This window comes from Belonocnema kinseyi, chromosome 3 (assembly GCF_010883055.1).
Source record: "Belonocnema kinseyi isolate 2016_QV_RU_SX_M_011 chromosome 3, B_treatae_v1, whole genome shotgun sequence".
NCBI classification, from domain to species: domain Eukaryota; kingdom Metazoa; phylum Arthropoda; class Insecta; order Hymenoptera; family Cynipidae; genus Belonocnema; species Belonocnema kinseyi.
The window spans coordinates 127,508,741-127,515,094 of record NC_046659.1 but is presented as its reverse complement, the minus strand read 5'-3'; positions in this window follow the sequence as shown (position 1 = coordinate 127,515,094).

Sequence of the window (6,354 nt, the reverse complement as noted above, 5' to 3'; positions counted from 1 at the left end):
AAAGAAAAAAAACACTTTAATTTTTTTGGTTGAAAACTTAGATTTTTAATTTAAAAACAGTAGCTTGAAAAACAGTAAATTTTTTTAGCTGCTACCATTATCGCCTTAAAAACGTATTAAGTCAGCTTAAATAATAATGAGAAACAATAATAAGGCATCCAAGGTCTTAAAGACCTGTTTTGGATATTTTTGAGAGATTAGACGTTTTAAAGAAAATTATTTGGCCTGAATTCGGAGATTTTTGAAAAAGATTGGCTTATAGAGCTTTTGCAAGCCCTATAAATCGAAAGATTTTTATCTTTAAAACATTACATTACATAGGTTTTTTGTAAATTTTTTTTTAATGGTCACTCTAGCTAGATGTTAAAAACACGAAACAAAATCCGATATTAATAAAATTTACTGATCGTAACTTTATCGTACCCTTAAATTAAAATTGAAATCTAAATTTTCTTTAAGAAAATCTTGGCTCCAATAATTTGAAAAAGAAAAAAAAACTCGATAATGGTTAAAAAATGCATAGCTTTAAAAGTTAACAGTTATTCAGTATTACATATGAAGCAAAAAAAAAAACAAGATCGAAACCTTTGAATTATTTAAAGAAACAACTATTATTAAACAGTATTCAAAAAGTATATTTTGCATAGTGAAAGAAACTATACAATTAAAATAATCCACTTTAGGCACTCAAGTTCACACTGATTCAAGCTGGTGTCTATTCAAGGGTAATACATTTTAAAATTTTCGCTAAATAATTGCAATTCTTTAGTAAATATAATAAAAATTTGAAAACGAAAAAAAATTTTAAATCGAAAACATAATTGTAATGAAAAATAGTGCATGAAAACACTAAATATGTACGATTAATTTTAATACGATTGATCCACGGTAATTTAAAAAGTGAAAAGTTTCTTATTTTTTTAAACTTTGTTTCAACAATGAGAAGGCAATGTCTAAAGATTTAGGTAGGCTGCGTTACGTGTACAATTTAACAGGTTTCCATTTTAATAACGTTTTTTTTAATTATTATATACTGTCCTAAGTAAATTTATTTATTCGCTTTGAGTAATCATTTATTAATAATAAATAAATTAATTAATAAATTAAATTATAAATGATTAATTTTCTCAAACCTTTAGTTGTTCACTTTGTGCTAATCGATTCTGGTGCTTATTTAAAGAAAAAAAATTTTCCTTTGTTTGCTAAGAGTGTATTTTTAGTCGCAGTGCGCCCTAAAAAGTTTTACTTCCAGATATCAGAAAATTAATAACGATGAATCGATTACAATAAATAATACTTTTGGAAAATGAAAATTGGCGTAATTGTTATTGCATTAAAAAAAATTCAGTTTGTAGATTTTTTTATTTAAGAGTGCAAGATTCTAGGTTTTCAATACATTTGTGTTATGATCTTCACATGCTAATTTTAAAAAATTGATAGCTTTCACTAATGTGCACATTTGTCAATTAAAGCGGTAAAGTAACATTTGAAGTAACAACTAACCCTGCGGAAGTTTTACGCGTCGATTTAGGTAAAAATTTGCAAATTTGTAGAGCTATAGAAAATAATCGATAAGTATTCTTTATATCTGATCAAGTGAAAATTAAAGTGTAGCAACTACCCCTCACATTTTAAGGGTGTATTTCACTTTTTATTTGGTATCAGTAGAGTGATCTGAAATTTTAAAAACTTATTAGGATTTTTTGATGTCGCTGAATCCAAATTTAAAGGCAAAATTCAAGATGGTGGACTAATAATTGCGGCTACACTTCAAGTGTGCAAAAAATTTTATAATGTGTTTAGAATTAGTACAAATCTCGAATCCCTGTTCTAAGCCTCCCTTCAAAAATTACGCGTTTCATAGTGACTGGCTAAATTTGCCATATTTCAATTTTGTAGTACGGCATTTGTTGCCGTACTCTAATTTTTTATTGTGGTTTCTGGTCACAGAAAAGTGACTGTCACATCACGTAATACATTTCCAAGTCTCTCATTACAAAATGCGCAAGATATTTTACTATTTTTCGAAAGCAGCAAAGATATTATCAAGACAGAAACTTCCTGATTGACACAATAATTTGCTGTTCTAGAGACTTAAATGCAGGAATATTTGATCGAGCTTAATGCTCAACGATAATGATATTCGAAATTCGAAATGTTTGTGCTAATTTGAAAGCTGTCGAATACCTTCTTCTACGTAGTCGCCACGTAATTATTGAAATTAAATTAAAATTTTTGTCTTACATAAAAGGCTTTCAAATTAAAAATCACACCCATAAACACGTGCGGGGAACTGAGTCTCTGGCTTTTCATAAGCTACGTTTCATTTTAGGGAAAAGATATAAAAATTACATCTAGATATGTTTAGAAAATAACTTTAATTATGAAAATTAGTCTTCTTTCTAAAAAAAGATATTTCTTTTTGTGATTTAAATAATGGTCCTGGATTTTGATAAGATGGAAAATAAAAATGTAGTTACACTACTCGAGAAAATAATTTAATACAATAAATAGATAATAATGATAAATTCTAAGATTATTGCCGATTGAGTTTTATCCACTCGCCTTCATCAAACGCTGTTAAATAATCCTGAGTAACAAAATTAAAACCAAATTGAAAACAGTCCATGACTTTAATATACTGTATTCAATTAGAAAAATGAGAAAAGAGACATTACCTGAGCTGCCATACTTAAATAATGTAACGGGATTATAATAACGTAACGCAACGAAATATTTATACACCCCCCCCTCTTAATATACATAATTTATAACTTCTACAAATAATAAGATATAGGACTTAATCCAGGCTAATGCAAGTTTTTTGTTTTTAAAATAAGCTTTATAGGATGAAAATTTCATTTTGAAAATTATCAGATTTTCCTTTGAAATTTTTTTATTTTTTCTGACCATTAACATTCAAAAACTAACATTTTAATTTTGTATATATTTTCAAGAAAGGATCTTTTATAAGCGGAATCAAACAATATCTTAGAAAGAAATATAAATTCTTTTAGATTTACCTATTCATTTTTTTTTAAATTTACTTTCCTACCATAAAAGATGACTTTTGAACAAAATACTTGAATTTTTAAAAAAATGAATGAATTTTCTAAAAATAATCCAATTTTCAACTAAAAGAGATGAATTCTCAACAAAAACCTATAATAATTTTTACTTCAATCAAAAAATATCAGACTTCGCCTAAAAAAAAGAACAATATTTCAGAAATAAAAGGATGAATTTTGAACTGATAGAGATTTATAAGTCATAAAAGGACATTTTTGAAACAAAATTATACAATCTTTAAGCCAGAAGAGGAATCCTTTTCAAAAACTCAATTTTCAACCACTAAATATAAATCTTAGCAATATAAAAGTGGTTAAAACGAAATAGTTGATTTCATAAGCAGAGAAGATTGATTTTCGACAAAAAAGTTGCATTTGCAACCCAGAGAGATGACATTTCTTCTAAAACGTATACATTTTAAATTCGAGAAGACAACCGAGTCGAAATATAGGCCCTACTTTGAAACTCATCACGCTAATATTTTTAGGGGCTAATGTTGTAAAGTAGAGGATATTCCCATACGATTTTTGACCCTACTTTAGCGCTCTTATGGGAAAAAATTTCCACATCTTCCATTTAGGGCGTCAAAATAGAAGTTTAGTTTTTGTTTCTAATTTAACGCTCCACACTCGAACTTCCTACCTGTACAGAATAAAATTATTTGACGAAAAATTGATCAAAGTAGAACAAGAAGAACATTTGCGTAATGTTTCAAGTTATTTTGCACACGGAAAAAAATATCCATTAAATTTCATAGAACTAATCCTATAGTGGAGAATACGCTGGGTAGTTTAATAAAAGTTAAAATCGTCTAGTCCCAAAAGTATAGAGAATAGTTCTATTTAATTATGACCGATTGTTCGCCACAAAAAAATTAATCTTTTGTATTATTATATCATTACTGTTATACTCTAATATTTGTTCACATGTTTAAGGACACAATTATTATAGGTGTATTAAGATTTTAGATTTTAGAAATATTAAAAATTATGATTGTATATTTTCTCTGCTTCAACAAGATTTAAATTAAATCCAAAAATATTTTAAGATATTTTGAAAGACTAAAAAAAAATTCAATATATATTTTCCGAAATTTACTAGATTTTTAAGGATTTCCACAAATTTTCGAAGATTTCAAAAGATTTAACGGACTGTAAAGTTTTACCGAAATTCATTAAAAATTCTTCAAAATTACTTGAAATCCCTTAAATTCTTTAAAATATCTTGAACTCTTTTAAATAATTCAAAATCTTTTTAAAAATTCCTTCACAGACTTTTAAAACTATATGAAATAAATTGAAATGCCACAAAATCCCTTAAAATCACCAAATATTTCTTAAACTCATAAAAGGTATTTTAAAGTCTTTAAAATCTCTGAAAAATTCTTGTACTTTTTGGAATTCTTCTTAAATCTTTTAAAATTCTTTAAAATACTTGAAACCTTTTGAAATTCACTTATAAACTTTAATCTTTTTTAATTTAAAATAATTTTAAAATCCCGTTAAATTATTTTGAAATTTATGAAAATCCTTTTAAACACTTGAACGTATTTTGAAATTACACAATAATATATAAACTATATTAAATTTTCTTAGCAAAGTTTAAAAATCATTTTTAAATAATTTGAAATCTTTAAAAACTTGTTGAGCGCAAAGGGAAATAGAGGAATATGTCAGAATATTTGTGAATATTTCGGGATATTTCGGAATATTTGGGGATATCAAGAATATTTGAAATTTTACAGAATATCAAGAATACCATAAATATTGAAAGAATACGTGTATGGCAATATTTAGTGAATGCATGAGGAAGATTGAAGCGATTGACCCCTCGGCATATAGAAATAAATTGGTTTAAAAATATGACACTTTGAAGGCACAATTTTTTATTTTAAGTTTATTAGAGACATTAAATATTAACTATTAAATTGTCAAATCTTGATCGCTTTGAAATTATAATTGTTTAAATTCAGAAGTTTGCAATTTTTAATTATTTTATTTTGAACACTTTTAACTAGAAATTATTTTTAATTATCTAATCTCAAAATATTCAATTTTTAAGGTTTCGAGCTTTCCCTATTTTCTAAAATCTTAATCTAAGAAAGTCTATTTCTTCAGAATTTGTGGTAACTAATTTAGAGTTATTTTTTGTGGTACAGAAAAAACTCAATACAAAACATTTGAACCTTTTTTACCTTTTTCTTTTGACCTTTATTCTCATGTGTCTGATACCTTGGGGGGGGGGGTGGATCTGGGTTCCTTATAATTATCTTTAAAATCTTAGTGCTATTTTGAATTTTTCCTTTTGCTGGCAGCCACCAGATTAGGGCAAACTTCTTTCCTCTTAAAGCCATTTCGATGTTAAAACAAGTAGGGGCTGAAGCTTATACAGAAGCAAAGTAGAATGAAAATATCTTTAGGAGTCGCTACGTAGGATCTAGTAGAATAAACAGCCGCAAAGTAGGGACAATACTTCCACTTGGAGCGTCAAAGTAGGGCCTATATTTCGACTCCGGAAACTTTAAGAAAATTATCTAAATTATTATAAAAAAAGGTTTTAATTTGACTTTTAAAATTTAAAATATAAGAAATAAACTAGCAAAAGATTATTTTTTATACAATGAAAAAGAAAAGTTAAAAACAAAAGTTGTATTTTCATCCCTTAAACTTTTTAGTTTACATTTTAAACCAGTACATTTTCTATGAAACAGTTGATTTTCAATTGAAAGGGATGCATTTATAAACAATTTTTTTTATTTTCAACCAAACAGTTGCATTTCTATCTAAGGAAGATGAAGTTTGTACTAAAATAAAATAATTTTGAAAAAAAATGTAACCCAAAGAACAGGTGAATTCACTCAACAGATATTTTCTCATTCATTCTCAACCAGCGCGTTTTTTCGAAATAACTCTGGCGGGAACATCAAACACAAAAAAAATTTAATTGAAAACAGTTTTTTGTATTTTATATAATTCAAGTGCAACCTAAGTATATTAGGGTGGTACAAATTTACACCTGTGAAAATTAAAAATTCGGTGTAACTTTTTTTCTAAATTTTTCTTTTTATTTCCAAATTCATCTGTTACAGCAGAAATTCCATGCTTCTTGGATAAAAATCCAATAGTGTGGTTGAAAATTCAAGTATTTCATATCAAATTTTCTTGTTTACAATTTATATTCTGGTGTTGAAAAGTCAACTAAAAATTTTTTTGGATGAAAGTTCAAAGACTGTTTTTTGTTTCACTTGTTATTTTCATTTTCAGTGAAAGAATCTATTACTTCTTT